The sequence below is a fragment of the Sander lucioperca genome, chromosome 3, assembly GCF_008315115.2.
Source record: "Sander lucioperca isolate FBNREF2018 chromosome 3, SLUC_FBN_1.2, whole genome shotgun sequence".
NCBI classification, from domain to species: Eukaryota; Metazoa; Chordata; class Actinopteri; order Perciformes; family Percidae; genus Sander; species Sander lucioperca.
Window position 1 is genome coordinate 25,290,440 of NC_050175.1, and position 17,517 is coordinate 25,307,956.

General features: G+C 38.7%; 1 protein-coding gene and 1 long non-coding RNA gene across 2 annotated transcripts in view; one reads left to right on the plus strand and one right to left on the minus strand.

Moving 5' to 3' along the window:
- mical2a (microtubule associated monooxygenase, calponin and LIM domain containing 2a) overlaps nt 1-17,517 on the minus strand; it is an 858,504-nt gene that overhangs the window by 609,919 nt on the left and 231,068 nt on the right. The gene's annotated exons all lie outside the window — the stretch shown is intronic.
- Nucleotides 115-5,486, plus strand: LOC116067739. The gene is made up of 3 exons (XR_004109305.2): nt 115-579; nt 1,597-1,710; nt 3,560-5,486. It is a non-coding gene; the product is annotated as an uncharacterized LOC116067739 (long non-coding RNA).

The following is a 17,517-nucleotide window of genomic DNA, read 5'->3' on the forward strand; positions in this document are numbered from 1 at the left end:
TCCTGCTGCAGCCAATGGGAGGGATGATGAGGACTGACAGCCTCCGTGCTGCACGCGTCCCCGCTGCGCACTGATTCACTGTGAAAGTGGAGCTGACCGGACTATTTCCATAGACCTATTTTTGTTCGAACAGCGACATATTTGCCCCACACCGACCTTAAACTGCTCATTTGATGTGTAATGCTCTTTTCTTGAGCAGTGAGACAAATCCAGCTGAATCTGACAGTTTTTCTTTCACAGTGCCACGCAAGAGTAGAACACACTTTTGGAGTTATTGCGATCAGATCCAAACGAACATATGAAAGAGTAGATGTCTTGCTGCAATACTGGATCAAGCCACGAGATAGAGACAACGGGGTCTCCGTGAGGAATCAAGGTGTGGTGGGGTCATGTTAGGTCTGGCTCTGGTCCAGCTCACCATATGAGGAGGATGCAGAGAAGAAGAGGTTGCACTCATTTCACGCGCTGCTGTAATTAGACCAGTGCAGGGAAATATAATTACTGCAGACCTGCTCAAAGGGCGCAAATACTGTAGATACACTGAGCATGAAGACCTGCAGCACCTGCATGGTGAGCCTGGTGAGACAAAGTAGTCATTTTCTACTAAACTGTCAAATCAAATCAATCAAATGTTGAATATGAATACTTTTGAGGCAAGTTTGCATGGTTATTGCTTCTGTATAGGTCCTCTTTTTCTGGCATGAGGCAATTTTTGGAATGTTAAATAGTGGAATTTCCTGTTTAGAGTTGTATAGACCTAATTGCATATTTCTCTAGCCAAATGAAGGCTCATTAAATGGCACAGCGAAAAGAAAAAGCTCAAAATGTAGCAATTGAGAAGGTTTTGTGTATGTTCACTTTCAAAATACCATGCACTGATACTCATATCTGCAGGAGTGTGATATGTTTGCTGCAGCACCATCTGGATTCTGTGTCTGACAGTTGTTTCTTTTTTTTTTCTTTTGAGGCTGGTCTTCCTACTCTTTAAGAACATCAAATCTTTGTAACTGAAGAACCTTTGAATGCACATGGAAACTGCAAGATCCAGTACTGAATGAATGTCAGATCTTTTACTATATTTTTATCAAAATTCTTGATTGTATTTTGACGGTAATTTCCAATATCATCTTCGCCAGATGATTATTTGCTAATAACAGCCTTTTTCATCCAATCTGCCAGACAGCTACAACACAGCAAGTTGCCAGAGTGAATGCATGTTATGATGGGAAAAATAAATGTTACATCTATAAAATACATTTTTAATAGAATAAATAGCATTATTATGAAACTTGATTTCCCTACAATATTCTTCCTCGACGACTACAGCATCACTGCCTTTTCAGAGCAAAATGCAACTAAATCTTCGTCTTTGCGGCTGACTATCATACACCTTAATCATAGTGACAATATGAATCAGCTGTGAATATGCTGCCATTTAAAAAAGAAATTATTTTCAATGCCAGTGCATATATATGCGGCTTCATTATTAAAAACATGCTTTGTCATCAATAATTGTCTCTACATTTTTTTCTCAGTCAAAGAGCATCAGTGTTACCTAATTTACCCTTTCATCCATATATCCAGACCTTATGACAGACCACCTCCTCTGTCCTGCCTGCTCAGCAGCAGCCTTTTAAGGCTGTGAGATGATCAATGCAGGAGCATGCTGCCCATTCATCTCAGCTAACTGACCTGCCAGAGTGCAAAAAGGTATTTTCTTCAGTTTGCAATATGAAGGGTTTTTCTTTTTTGCTATTAACATTGATGCTCATTTAATCTCATCTTCACCCATGAGATTATATTGAAAGTCAATAAACTGTTTGTAGGATTTTGTGCCCTCCAGTTGCAGTTTATGGAACAAGTCTTTTACTGAAGGTCCATTATTAAAGGTTGAAATGCTGACTATAGATAGGATGTAATTTACACTTCTGCTAGAGCTGAAACAATTAGTCAATTCAATTTTTTTTTAGTCAAACATTTTCTAGTTTGAGCTTCTCAATCATGAGGATTTTCTGCTTTTGTCTGTTTTAAAACTCTGTAAATTGAATATCTTTGGGTTTTGGTCTGATGGTTGGACAAAACAAACAATTTGAAGACGTCAGCTTGGTCTGATTAATTATTCTGCCAGTTATTATCTCATTTAATAGATTAGTCGTTTGGGCTATAAACATCAGAAAATAGTCATAAATGTCCATTACTCTTTGTCGGAGGCCAATGTGACATATTTGTTGTAGTAGACATATTCAGTTTTTAACAATATAAACCATAGAAAAGCAGCAAATCTTCACATTTAAAGCTATAGTGCGCGACTATATATTCTCCATTATATTCTAGCCAATGCAAAATGAGTTGATACAAAGCTAATTAAGCCTATCAGCTCCACAAACTCTCTGTATTTCTCAGTATAGCTATGTTTACAAAATAGTGTAGTCGCGCAGCAGCTCGAGTGATGCGTTTTACGTCAACTTTGGAGACGAAGAGGCCATAACAACTACAAGATAATTACCTCTTCTGAAGAGTTACCATCGTGTTTTTATTTAATCCTTTGTGTCCTCCTTGATTTGACAGGATAAACACTACTAGCAGATGCGTAGAGGAGGGGAGTGGTGCGGGATCATCGAAGGTTTGCGTCATGTGGATGCAACGACAGTGTTGTTGGCATTACTTAGAATTCCTCATGGGGGCGACAGAAACTACGCACTATGGCTTTAAGAAGCTCGAACCAGAGAGTGTTTGTCATTTTTCTTTGAAAAATTACTTAAACGATTAATTGATGATCAAAATAATTGGCCATTGAGCGCCTGGGTAGCTCACCTGGTAGGGCGTGCGCCCATATAAAGAGGCTTAGGCCTCGACGCAGTGGCCGTGGGTGCAACTCCGACCTGCGGCCCTTTGCTGCAAGTCGTTCCTCCGCTCTCTCTCCCCTTTAAAGTCTAAGCTGTCCTGTCGAGAATAAAGGCCTCAATATACCCAAAAAATAATTTAAAAAAAATAAATAATTGCCCATACATTTCGTGTCGACTGACTAATGGATCAATCGACTAATCATTTTGCTCTAGAATATTGTGATAGGGATTTTCCCAAATTTGAATGACGATTAATCAAGAAAATGTCCGCATTCTAGCATGTTAGTACCATGATACATAAAAAATCTAACGAGCCAATATTCAACCACCAGTTTCCTCACACCGCAGGCCTTTGTGGGCCATATTTCCACTTTCAGATCACCTAAAATTTAATTTTTGACATGAGAGCTAGAGAAATATTTCATTGAAATCTGAGGAACATTTAATTACTCTAATCAAATTTCCTTCCACTGACTTCAAATGGCCTGCTTAATGCTTCTCAGACTGCAAACTGCGCACTGTGTAGAGATCAACACAATTTAAGTGGATTGAAATTATAATGAGAAAATTATATCTCGGCTAAGTCACCAGACATTGAAGCACCGATCCAAAGATTAGCTTGTTTTCTAACTTACGGTGTGATGATGTATGAGTAGTTTCGGCTCTAGTTTCACTTTGTTCATGTTATTTATGACCCTCTTCTCTGTTTAAAGGGCATACTGAAAAACGAAGCCTGTCCTTGCAAGCACAGTCACTGGATGTTGTCATGAAGACAACCTCAAAGCCATGTACGCATTTAATTGACAAGCCATAAACACCTGCAGGTGTAAGAAGTGCAACTTCTATCGATTTCTTTTGAACTGGAGCCAAGCCGCAGCGACTCTGAGGTTGATATTAGGGATCTGCCATCCTCCCACTGAGTGATCCACCCGTCCAAGCAGCTGTCACATTTAGTCTGAACGAATGCTCTTCTTATGGGCTGATTAATTACTGTGTGTAAGAGGTTATCCTGTAATCATCACTGCAAGGTCCCAGAGACAAAGACACTACCACAGTAAGTTCCTCAGCTGTGGAGACAGCGGCCATTAATCAACAAACCACACACTCGACATGTAAGGATTAGTCCTTGACGACGAAGATAAGTAAATAATTGTGATATATTTTACAACAACCACTTCTGAAGTGATGCCTTTAATTAACTGCTATAAATTATAGAGTATGTTGTCCACATTAAGGCAGATAAAAGACACTGAATCCTACCAGCTTGAAAAGGTGCTGTTCTGAGGATGACCCTCTGATTGCCTCACAATCCCCCCATTAAACGGTAGAAATGGTCGACACAAATCCACCCTTCATATGGTGTGGGAGGCTGACCCTTTACTCTGTACTCTCCAAGGGCGGGGGCACCGATAAGAAAAAGAAAATTTCCCCCGAGACACAGGATCACTTTCAATTAATTCATGTTTAACTGCCACACACTACCGATTATACAGGAGCCTAAGAAAAGTCAATTATTTTGAGTTTCAAAAAATCTTTATAGCCTTGAAATAAATATAGTCACTTCGGTGCCAGGTGTAAGGCTGTTCTCCAGTTGTTTCTTTTTGATTAATAACAATATCTGTTCAGTTTTAGCATTAGTTTAACCTACAGGTAGATACACAGGACTGTATTTCATCATGCTTTATTACATGGCTTTGTTTAATTATTGCATTCTATGGTCTGTTATTCCTTTTTTGTAATCATTTTTTTATTAATATTTTAACATGATTATGTAGGGGAGGGGTAACACATTTGAAAAATGGATGAATATAATCATGAATGTCCATGCATTAACCAGCACAGAATTGGCAAGCAACCACAAACAGAACAAAAATAGAAAAACATGCGAGCATTTGTGTTGCCAGCTAGCCATGTCTCTGCTTTACACAGAGTTCCAAGTTGGAGCTGTCGTTAAGTAATATTACTTCTGGCAAGTTAGGAATAGCTTTGGACAGTATGTTTGATAGCATTTCTGAAATCTTCCAGAACACTGTAACCCTTGGGCAGTCCCACACCACATAACACATTTCTTTGTGCATAGGGTGCAATTTGGTGACGGAGAAGCTTTCATTATATGTAATGTGCAGGGAGTAATGTATGTTCTTTGTGTGAAATTATAATTAATAACGTGATGGGGTTCCTGTAGATAGTTGAATGTTCTGCTAGATTAGTTTCCAATTGGGTTGGAGCTATTTGGTGAGAGGTCCGCCTTTCAGTCTGTCAATAGAAAGGGGCTTACAGGAGGCCTTATGCAAGATGGAATATATTGTCAAGACCAATCAGTCTGTTATTTTTGAATAACAGAGCATTGTTATGGATGCCATTCTGATCATAGACTTATACAGACATATTCATAATATGTCATGATAGAAAAAAACCTTTCTTTATGTGTTCACATGGAAAATTGCAATATCTGTGCTGATATTCTTCTAATTGTTTATCACACATAAAACATTTACTCAAGAATCAGTTGAATGGATATTTCTTTATGGAGATTACACCTGTGCTATCAGTCTCCATCTGACTTTTCATCACCTGCACCTTGTTAAGAAACAGCTGAAGGGCAAAAAATCTCATTAAAAGAGTCCTTTTTTGACTTTACACTGAAGTGTTTTGAATATTTGTACTTCTAAATAAGCCAACGTATTAAGGTAAATCATTGTGATGTGGACACAGGAATTGTGAGATGAGAATCACATTGAGTTCAAGCTCATTTATTTATAGAGCCTTTCATCACAAGTATGTCTCAGAGGACTTCACAGGGAGAAGGCAAAAAAGAAATGTATCTAGATCTGTCTAATCATAATCATACACATGATAAAGTGAAGTGCTGTAATACATGATGAAACAAGTGAAATGCACGCCAACAAACAAAGCACAAGACTCAGAATAGCCTCCCACGTCTAATTAATGTGGACACAATATCACATGTACCTGTACAATCTAATGCAATCTAGTTCAACAAGTCTGCATTAAATGCTAGCGTCTTGAATCTTACAGTGTATTGTTACTTCTGTATATGTGGATTGAAATATATTATACAGTGTTCAGTGGAGCTGATGGGGACAAAACACAATGAACACAATTTCATACATTTGCTAGTAGTTTGTAATTTATTTATTTGTTGTGTCATGCACATACATGTGTTTAGTCCACATGGACTTAAAAGACATGAAAAAATACTGTTGCAGTTGTGAAACATTTGTCAAATATGAACATAACTTGTTACACATAACATCACACTGTATTGCAACGACATAACTGTCTTCTGTCTCAGAGTCTATAAATAAAATCTGCCACAAAAAAGGTACACTTCCTGAAACACAGCTCAAGTTCTTATTATCATTCATCCAGAAGAACTAATCAGAAATGAAGGACATTTTACAAAAAAGAATAGCCTTTAAATCATCACATAACAAGCAATAAAACATGAAATGGGCTTCATCTTCATGGTAATGAAATTCTGCTTCACATAAGACTCTTCCCTGTAGTAAACGTTTCAGGACTGTACAAGATTGCATTAGGCTGCACAGGTTATTTCTGATATTGCGTCCAGCACATACTGAAGCCGAGCCTTGTCTACCCGACACCACCAACCTTGAACCTGCAAGAAAAACCTCCTACTTTGCTTTGTGTCGGTTAAAGCCCCATCCACCTGGTGAAATCTCATTTGAAGTACAGCATTCCCTCACTAAGAATAATTTTAATTATCTCATCTCTCTGTTCATTTTCACGTCAGTGTGTTAACATGTTGTGCTCAGCAGGGGGCCTGTGAAGTGCAGCAGCTCATCTTTTCAAATAAAACCACCAAAAATAACAGGTTGGTAGGCACACTGCCTTAAAGGAGAATTCCAGCCAATTTTTACATTAATCTTGATCGCTATAGCTACGCGAGTACTTTCGATAGAAAAAACCCAGACCCGAATCAGTGCAGGCAACACGGAGTAGCTGCAGCTACGTACTACAAGCGTCCCCTGAGCTAAAACAGCAGTTGTTGGGGCAAGTTTTGTAGACACAAAAATGCAATTAATAAGTCTGTGCCACATGAACAGGGCCCTTACGTGTCAATAAGATGCGTTTTCAACTCAGACATTGTTTAAATTCACCTACCCTGGTCCCTGTCTCGATCCTGCCGGTAGCTAGCTTGCCCTGCTAGCTGATAGCCGTTAGCTGCTAGCTGCCGCCTGGTGAGTGTATTCAGACAGGCTTCTGTGATAATCATCCCAATAACAATCCACGGAGCGGCGGTGGTGTGGCTATGTCCTCCAGAGGACAGGTCATGTCTTCGCAGCGAAAAGTTTAGATTATTTCCCCCTCAAAAATAGGTAATTGAGCACTGTAGTGGTTATGACCATATCAGTGACTATGTAACTACATGGAAACGGGATAAACAATGTCTGTGGCTTGCACAGTAATAGCGTTACTGAAGTCTAGCTGTAGCCTTGCGCTGTCTCCTGGGAATTCAGTTGTAGCAGGAAAAGGTAAACAGTAGTGTGCAGATCTGAGTGTAGTGTGTGAAGAGTGAAGAGCGGAGTTGTTTACAAGGGAAGAAGCTTGGAGTAATGTAACTATGGAGAATATAGCAGATATACAACACACGGAAGAGCCTTTTGAGTTTGATGGTCGTCCTTATTTATTCGAACCCAAGTATACAGACAAAGAACTAGCCTCACAACAGTTGGAAAGAACGAGACAGACAGAGGGGCAACAGGCAGATGTACTTGCTGCTCCAAGTGCAAGCTAAAGCTAGCCTTCACTAACTGGAGGACATAGCCACATCACCGCCGCTCCGTAGATTGTTATTGGGATGATTATCACAGAAGCCTGTCTGAATACACTCACCGGATGGCAGCTAGCAGCTAACAGCTAACAGCTATCAGCTAGCAGGGCAAGCTAGCTACTGGCAGGATCGAGACAGGGACCAGGGTAGGTGAATTTAAACAATGTCTGAGTTGAAAACGCATCTTGTTGACACGTAAGGGCCCTGTTCACAGACATATTAATTGCATGTTGTGTCTGTTAAGAGGCACAAAGGCACTCTAAAACTTGCCCCGACAACTGCCGTATTAGCTCAGGGGACGCTTGTACATGTAGCAGCTTCTCCGTGTTGCCTGCACTGATTCAGGTCGGGGTTTTTTCTATCGAAAGTACTCGCATAGCTATAGCGATCAAGATTAATGTAAAAATTGGCCGGAATTCTCCTTTAATGGAACAAGAAAGCAAGATATGTTTGTTTTTAATTTTGTTAAGTATTAGCAAAGTAAATGAGCTTATGGTTGAACATGAAAAGCCAAACCCAGAGGTAACCAAAGAGGGGAGTGGTTTTAACCTTCTCAGCTGGGGAGAAACAATTCTGCAAGATGATTGGCACTCTGATTGGCAAGTGTTTTATTTAATGTAGAAAAATGAGCAGAAAGTGATGACAGGGGGTTTGTGGAGAAGTAGCAGTCAGGTTTGGCAGAATATTTAAGGAGAAATATAGAGAAAATAGAGTTTACAAGCTCAATTTGGTCCTCCAAAATACACACTACACTCTGTAAACATCCGTTTGTCTGAGAAAAACTGAAAAATAGTCTTAACAAATTATTTATTATTTTTTTTAAAGATTATTTTTTTGAGCTTTTTCCCTTTATTACAAGAGACAGTGGATAGACAGGACTGGGGGAAAAAGATGGGGGATGACACACAGCAAAGGGCAGCAGGTCGGATTTGAGCCCATGCCGCTGCAGGACTCAGCCAACACAGAGCGAACACTCTTACTGGGTGAGCTAGAAGCTGCCCTAATTGATTACTTATTGTTATGCTGTGATGACTCAACCGCACCTTAAACTATAAAAAAAAAAATAAGAAAAACATCACAATACACCTTGTGACAGGTTGAATAGAATGTGAGAAGTACGGTAAAAACATCTACCTTTTAACTTTTCTGACACATTTGACATGTTACACAACAAGGCCTCTTGATATCTGATGTTTTTATACAGACAGAGACACTCTCTTTATGTGCCAACCCATTCTCACTCCCAACTCGTAAAATACTGACGCTTGGTCAGTGGCTCTCAGCGTCGGAGACCGACGCAAAAACCACCCTTTAGCATCTGTATGGAACGCACCGGGCATAGCAGCAGCTCGACAGCGCCGTAAGATTATGCAGTATTAGAGCTACAACGATAGTGTGTAGTATGAAAGACCGTAAAGAGGTTTGTTGGGGTGGTGGATGGGTCAAATAACACAGGACTTTCACCCAAGAGACCGGGGTTTGTGTCCTTTTTGTGTCTCTGTTCTTGTCCCGCGTGTCACTGAAACGTACATTTTGTAACCCACCCGCTTTTACTAAACTGTCCCGTTCTCGTGCCACATGTCAGTTAAACGTCCTGACCCAGAGCATCAAAAAGTGACGCCAAGAGTCTCAACCAAGCGCGTCTATATATGACACCAAAGGGCTAGACACGAATCCCGAGAGTGTCAAATAATGACGCCAAAAGTCCCACCTCCAGAGCATCAAAAAGTAACGCCAAGAGTCAAGAGGAGACTTTTTGCATCAAGAACAAAGCCAAAGGCACCTGACCAAGCATCGCTTCTTGATGCGATGGGAGTGTGTTGCGTGTGTATATGTGAATCCACCATAGACTGTAAAAAATAGGAATCCACGTGTGATTGGGGTGATTCTCCCTGGAATACATCGCCACCCTCTTTGACCCCCTCATCTCCCTTGGTGCCTCAGCTCTGATAAGGTTTTCTCTCTCCCCGATTTAGATCTGGATGAATGTGTTTTTAAGTGTTTTTTAATCCCTCGTATTTTGCAATAAACTTCACTTACCTTTTTAAACTGAACCATGTCTCTGGCAACCTGTATGCCTTTATATTATTGGTACAGTTAAAAATAAAACAAGACCCTGGGTGAAATTCCCAGGGTGGCGTGTTTTTGGGTCGAATTTCCATCTAGACCCTTACTTACTCTCTTTTCTCCATCTGTCATGTTACTCACGCCACAATACATTTCAGCAGACTGACACACAGTTTATTCAATTCCTTTCACTCTTACGGTTGTGTTTTTGGTTTTGGAAAAGCAATAAAAAACGTGGTGAAATCATAAGCTCAACAGGCTTGCTTTGCCTAGTTACTGTTGCTGCTAAGCTGTGATTGGACAATAGCAGTTAGGAGGAGGAGTTTACCGAAGAGTTCATTGAACAGATTATTTGAGCATCATTACATGATTGCAAATACATTTATTTTTCAAGTCATATTGTAGTTGTCAAATAGCAAACTTTTACATTTATATACTGTATTCCATGCAGTATTTTTGCAGCTAGATGCATTTCTGATCACACTGCAGAATTTGATAAAGATTTTCAGTCTGGTGGCCTTTTACTCAGTGACAGAGGAGCAGAAATGAACTCATCATCACTGACCATTATATTAGCAGAAACTAATGCCCAGCATAAAATCTCTTTTTTTTTTAACTTTACGAACGTCACGTTCAGGGTCATGTGCGTAACCATAAGTGAAGTAACGTCCGATTTGAATCCAAACCACAATCTTTTCTAAACTTAACTAAGTAGTTTTGGTCCCTAAACGTGAAACTGTGACTGTTTCATTATGTTAAAGACATCAGTTTAAAACCGCGACCAACATTCTTTGGTTTAGATATAGAGAGGCGAAGTCCCTCCACTTCCGGTGGACCTTCATGTGACCTTATTTCAAAAAACGTATGTACGGTAGTGAATGGCGAAAGACAAATTCTTTTTTGATTCCGTTTGAATTGAGCAAAGGATTACACATATGATGTTCGTCAATTTAAAAGATAATTTTGCTCGTCAAGAAAGTCGCAGTTTGTCGTAAAACTGTTGAAGTAAGACTGGTTGCAGCCCAGTCTCATAGCAATTCGTGAAATGGTCACGTTATTGAATCTATTGATTCGTGTACTGAACATGTTAATGTCGTTATTTTCGTGTGGTGAGCATGAATTTTAAAGTAATGTATTTTAATGGGAAGCATATTTCGTGATCACAGAATGATTACGGTAGCGAGTAGTATTGATAAGGCGAAAAGGCGAAAAGACTTGTTGGAGTGAAGCAGTATCCAGTTTTTGACATCTTGCATTAAGATATATCACCCAAAATGAGAAAGACTCTGCAGTATGTTTTGTCCGTGGGTGAAGATGAGTAAATCCTTTCATGCTCATGGCAAAAGGCATTGTGTGGCATCATGGGGGCTAGGATAATTTCTTTAGTCAATTAAGGCATTTTCTTTGGCCTAAAATGAATATTCTTTGTATATTTATATTATATATATATATTATATTTGATATTTTAATAGTATACTATTCGGAATGGTTTCCTTTTGTCATTACCACAGTAAATGAACAAAGTAAGTCGCTTTATCCCTGAACACCTATTTCTCTTAAAATAGTGTGTCCTCTTTTTATTGTACTTACCCTTGGGCGCTTCAAGTTTAATCCTGATAATACGAGGTTCGTAGAAAAAAAAAATCTGTTTTAAATCCCTTTGTTTATAAGCCTTTAAGCCAGGAATGATTTGCTATTCTTAACAAGCCTAGACATGTCATGCTGAACCTCAATTTGTCCAAATAAAAACCCTTTATAAAATACAAGGTGTAACAAGCAGAAAATCATGCAGCAAATCCACTTAAACAATTTTGACTTATATTAAAGATGACATGTCTGTGGCTGTGGGTGACTGACTTAATAATGAGTTCAACACTTTTGAGACAGAAAAGTCTTTCAGCAGTTGAGACCCGACATGTTCATGGTTGTGTGTTATTGTAATGAGAGAAAAAAAAAGGAAATTCTGTCTTGAAGGATTAAAAAAAAGAATGTGATATGAAAACACACTACAAATGAGGTCACAATCAAAGTCATCCAGCAAAGAACTGACACTGTATGTTAAACAAGTGTGGAGTTTAATCATTAGTTGCTGCTCATGAATATATAACGATCCTCTATTGTATTGAACTTTTATTGTCCGTCTATTGCGTTGAGCGGACATTTTTAAAACTCTGCACAAGTGCTGAATCACAGCAAAAGCAAAGATACAACATGCGCTAATATAGAATGAGAGTGATGAGTCTTTGAAAAATGATCAGATGCTGGCATGGCCAAATGCAGCTCATACTGCTGACTGCAGAGCTGACGATAATAAATCAAAGTCTTTCATACTGTAAAGGTATGTGGTCGAATACTTCTGATGCATGTTAAACAATCAACGCTGAAACTAAACCTACAGCCTGAATTAATACATCACAGTCAAATATCAGTTTATCCATAAACTTACAGACTGTCCATCTTTATGAGATTCAGGTGCAAATGTTTGTTTTTATTAACATCAGCTGTGCAATAAACATTACCCAGTACTTTAAACAAATGGCAGCAGTGTAATGAGGCGAGTGTGATGAGCAGTAAATGTAGCCTAATAGATTAAAACATTTATTGTTTATTATTGTTTAAAGAGAGTAGCATAAGTATCATTATGTTTAATGTTGTCATTTTATATGTATAGTCATTTTTTTGTTTTCTGTCAAATGTTTGTCTGTGGCTGTCATTGCTGCCAATGTTGGTGAGAACTATCATGAAAAATACTATTTTAATCTAAACGGTGTGGTTTAATTAAAGATTCAATAAAAGTGAAGACAAAAATAGCACATTTCACCATGGAGTTGTAGTATTAGTTGAATAAAGATACTCACTCACATTGATGTTAGTTTGACAGTGTGGCTCCACTCATCTAAATGGACGTGCCATATGGTTTGTTACACAAAACCATCTAGGAAACCTTCATAACTGTTTGGGAAAGGGCAGGCACTTCACACAAATACCTGGCAGATGATTGGATGAACCTGACAAGATGGATTTTCATGATATGTGTTCCTGTGTTTCTCACGTGATCTGGTTGTTAAGGAAAAACTCAGGAGCAGCGCAACTCATTTCACATACGTGAAGAAGGTTCGGGAGACTTTGATGATTTACACAGGAGCATTTCATGAATTCCCAATTGATGAGAGAATTAAGCAGGCAGTACAGTTTAACCATGATGTGTTATCGTCTGCAGGACAAGATGTCTGTTTATGTTGCTAGATATAAAGGAGACTATTGGGGTTGTGGGTTGTTGTTCAAAGAATGGGCTCTTGTGTTGTGTAACAGGCTACACAAAGGAGAACACTAGACAAGTAATTTATAGAGCAGATACGTACACTGTAGCAGACAACAAATTGCAAATAAACTTCAGTTGGACTTTCAGTTGCTGTTTAAAAAACATTCACACACAACTGAATGTTGATGAAATGGAGGGAGTTCATTTTTTTTTGCAGCAGCAAGGATGCAGAGCTCAGCATTTTGTTTATTCACATGTGAACGACACAGTAAAGCATTATTGACCTATACATTTCGTGAAAAAGATACACTTACATCTGGTTACAACCTACATGCCCTCAGTGCTGGGAAATGGTCTCTGGTGTACGGGCTGCTCTTTCATACATCAGTAGAATCTGATTTACACTTCAAAGCAACACAGCGAGGGACGGGGGAAGTAGAAACGAGTGAGAGGGAGGAAGGGGGAAAGAGAAAAAAAGAGAGACTGAGTGGCCGGTGGCTTAGTTGTGATTTGATTTTCATTAAGCAAGAGAACATAAAAGCAAAATCAATTAAAGTGAGAATCTATGTTCCCTGTGGTGACTGCAGGTTAGTTTGTCTCTGCCATCAGGGCGAGCAGAGAGGAGCTCTCCACACCCAGCTGGTAGGGTTACAGATCCAGGGGAAGCTTTGATAAGCATCTCTAGCTTCCAATTACACAACTACTTCTGTTTCTTTAGTTTGTTTCCTTTGTTGCTTGGACGAGGCATGAGCAACTAACCTCTGCCTCTGCTGAGAATGCACTGCTTCCTTTTATTAGAAGCTTCTATGAAGTTACGACAATGAACTGCCTTCTTTGTTGATATACCACGCTGTCTCCAGTGATTCAGAGTTTGCATGGTTGCAAGGTAAATCATTAATAATCTAATTATGCATTGTTTTTTTGTGTGTCTTTTTAACAATACACAGATGACCAAACTGATAAAAAAAGTCTAATTATTATGAGGCAACGCATCATGATTTTTTGTTTTACTTTTTCAAATGTAGTTGACTAAAAAGTTCTCTCTTAAACACGAGAGCCTGCAGAAAACAGCTTTACTTCATAAATCACATACAGACTCTTTAGAAGGCCTTGGAAGAAGCTAGACAGACACTGACTTTGTTCTTTTATTCGCTAATTCAGCATCATATCAGCATCAACATACAGTAAACAATTCATGCCTGACAAACACTATGGGACCATATGTTGCCTGACAGATGTTCAGCAGAAATGAGATGACAAGACAAAAGTGCTCATTTGGTTTAAGTGTAATTTGGAGAGAAACTTTACTGACTCAAGTCGTCCTTTAGACCATCAGAGGAAACAGGGAGACAACAAAGAGCTATTTATAGGAAAACAAATAGGTTATCTATCTTCCCTACATGTTCACAGAATCTCATTAATTGCAATTATTGTTGTGTTTTGAATTTATGATCAGAGGTTGAAACAGTAACCCAACAGGAACATTAAATAACAAGTCTTGCTCTTTATTCGTCTTAATTTTGAGGTTTAAACAAGTGAAAAATATGAGTCTTCATGCAAAGGTATGTCTAACCTGTTTAGGCATGAAGGGTTTTATACAGTTTTGGTGTAATACATTTGTATCCTTATACCCACAGCATCTCCATGCCATCCAACAGTTTTCACAGTTTTGCATGACAGAGGAATTACTCCCAAATTAGTGATGTAATTATATTTGAGTTATACATACAATAAATGACTACTACCATAGCAAAATCATAATCATCATTTAACAAATGCTCTACATATACCTATTTCATATATCATATTGTGCCATTATACCATATAATGGCAAGTCATGGACAGAAGAACAACAGCATAAGTTGTTTTAACAATGACATGGCCCAAAGGAGGGGACTGTTAATATATTGTATGTACGTATACACAGACCTTATCTGAAATTTTTCTTTTTAACATTATCTTTCTGTCCACTTCTTTGCATCTTTTCTGAAGATACTAAATTATCAAAAATCTAGAAACGTTTGGACAAAAACATTTGCACACAGTGTAGAATAATGTAATGTAAAAACAAAATGTAATGTGAATGTCTTGTAATGAGGTCAGACGTGTTATTGTAGATGTCCTCAGAGTCACTGCTTTACTTTGCAGAAAATTATGAAGTTGTGTCACATCAACCGTGGCAGGAAATTGAACTAATCCAACTTTACTGGAGTTTAACGTAAAGTCCTTGTGAATTATTTTGATAGTGTGAAGACATACAAGTGCTGCTGCAAGCTTCAGTAACATGCGTTTCCAGGGAGATCTAAAGTCACTGTCTGAACCTGTGAGATCCCATGACTCACAGCTTTAAGTGTTGCAAGTACATCAGCAGTGTCAAAACAGCCTTCTTTTTTATTTCTGCCACTAGGTGCTAGAGAAAAAGAACACATTTCCTGCTGTAAACACACTGCTGCTCTATTACAGGGTGTTAGCTGCTGTTAATGTGAGCATAGGTCTGTTGTCTAAAAACTCTGTTCACCTGTAAATCTCACTCACATAGTCTTAGGGACTGTTCGTTATTTATATCAAGTGCCACCAGAGGAGTTTTGAGAACTTTAGTAAAATTAGACTTGACCCTCCCTTCGCCAGTAAAAAATTTCCAATGACCCTCCAAAATGATTGTGAAAAGAGGCGTGACCCTCCCCATCAATTTATGGATGCCTTCTATACTGGTTAGCATTTGGCAAAGATGTGCAAATGCCCTTTACTTTATATAGCCATAACATACATGATTTAACCTCTGCCTTTCCATCTTATACATCACATTCCTCTGTTATGGTATGGTGGCCATTTCAGTAGATTTACTCACTAACATTGTTGTGGAAACACAATAAGCATGGAAACTAAATGCACACTTCCTGCATTACTGCATTACTTCAAATACTAAGTTAATCCTCTAATTAACTAGTATTCACCTGAAATAAAACAATAAAACATTGAGATCATTCAGCAAAGCACACTGGGTAATTAATTCAACACACAAACTGGTTGCTATGGACTCGTCACTAGGCTTCCTCAGTCATTGTATATTTTAGCTATATAGGTAAAGCTGCCGAAGCTGAACATTATCCAAAACATTATCCAAAACATATATGTTTATTTTTAAAGCAGATTTTAAATTACATTGTAACAATTTAACAATTTGCCCTTATGAAATCCAATCGCGGCAAGGCTGTCTTGGAACGCAATAGACAGACGGTGGCGGAATGCCCCGACACTTAAATTCAACTAAAATGTAACAGTGAACAATCAGTGTTCGATTCTGTTGAGATGCCTCTCCAAACGCAGAAACGAAGTGCAATCACACCATAAAATGTTAAGACACGTTAAGAAAAAAGATCCGTATTTACGTAATCACAGCGGCAACGTTTTTTGCTGAGTGAATGAAGTGCCACATTTATGCACTGCACTGGAGGCACTGGGAGGTTCAGAACCTGAGTCCTGTCTGTGGTCCGGTTTAGGCAACAAAAGCACTTTGGTTAAGGTTAGGGAAAAATTGTGATTTTGGTTAAACACTAAAGGTATAATATGCATTATTTTACTAAAAAAATAATCTAAAGATTGATACAAAAATAATCCCTCTCAATCATCACTTGTGAGCTACTAAAAGTGTGTGGTGGTGTCTGTATCTGCAGAGACCCTAATCCTCTGGAGCCTTTGGGCCCCACGTGGGTGTGTAACCCCTAGCCAATAACATTGTGCAGGTTTTGCAGCCAGTTCACATCCCAGGTACTGACCAACATGTTTAACCGACACACAGGCAGGATGAAGCTTTGCATTCACACAAAATCTGGCAATGTGGCACCTTCCTCTCTCTGTCTCTCTCTCTGTCTCTCTCTGTCTCTCTCTCTTCCGCTCTCTTGTTCAATCAGCTAGGGAGAAGGGGCCAACTTTAAACAATGTGTAGTTACAAACAGTAAGCAATACCTCCTATGGATTATATTTTTAATACAGTTAACACGCTGTGTCTCCTCCCTGTTGACTTGTTCAATGTTTAACCAAGACGATGATCTTTCCCTGACCTTAACCAAAGTGCTGTGAGTGCCTAAACATAAAAAGCAGATATCATATTGCAAGAGCGCCTATCAGATAACTTAAACACATCATCAGTGAACATTTTTCAGATTTGCTTATTTCAGATAAAAAACATAAATCAAGTGCAATTCCTTTTCTCTCCAAACATGTTCTCTGTTTTAAATTAGTAGTATATACATATCATTTCTATAGGAGACAGTGTTATAATAAAATTGAAATGGATTTTTGTCAACTGTAAGAGCTGTGATACAGTAAAATGACACATAGGGGAACCCAACACATATTGCTTGTTGTGTTTTTAGTAGTTCATGTATTTTTTATGTTTGTTGTTACAGCACGTAGCAGCGTTGCACCACAAATTGCTTGAGATACAATTTTCAAGCTAGGAGTTCTATAAACCAATCTATAAATCTAACTTTCTAATCTACAGTTTATCCAATTCCTGGCTG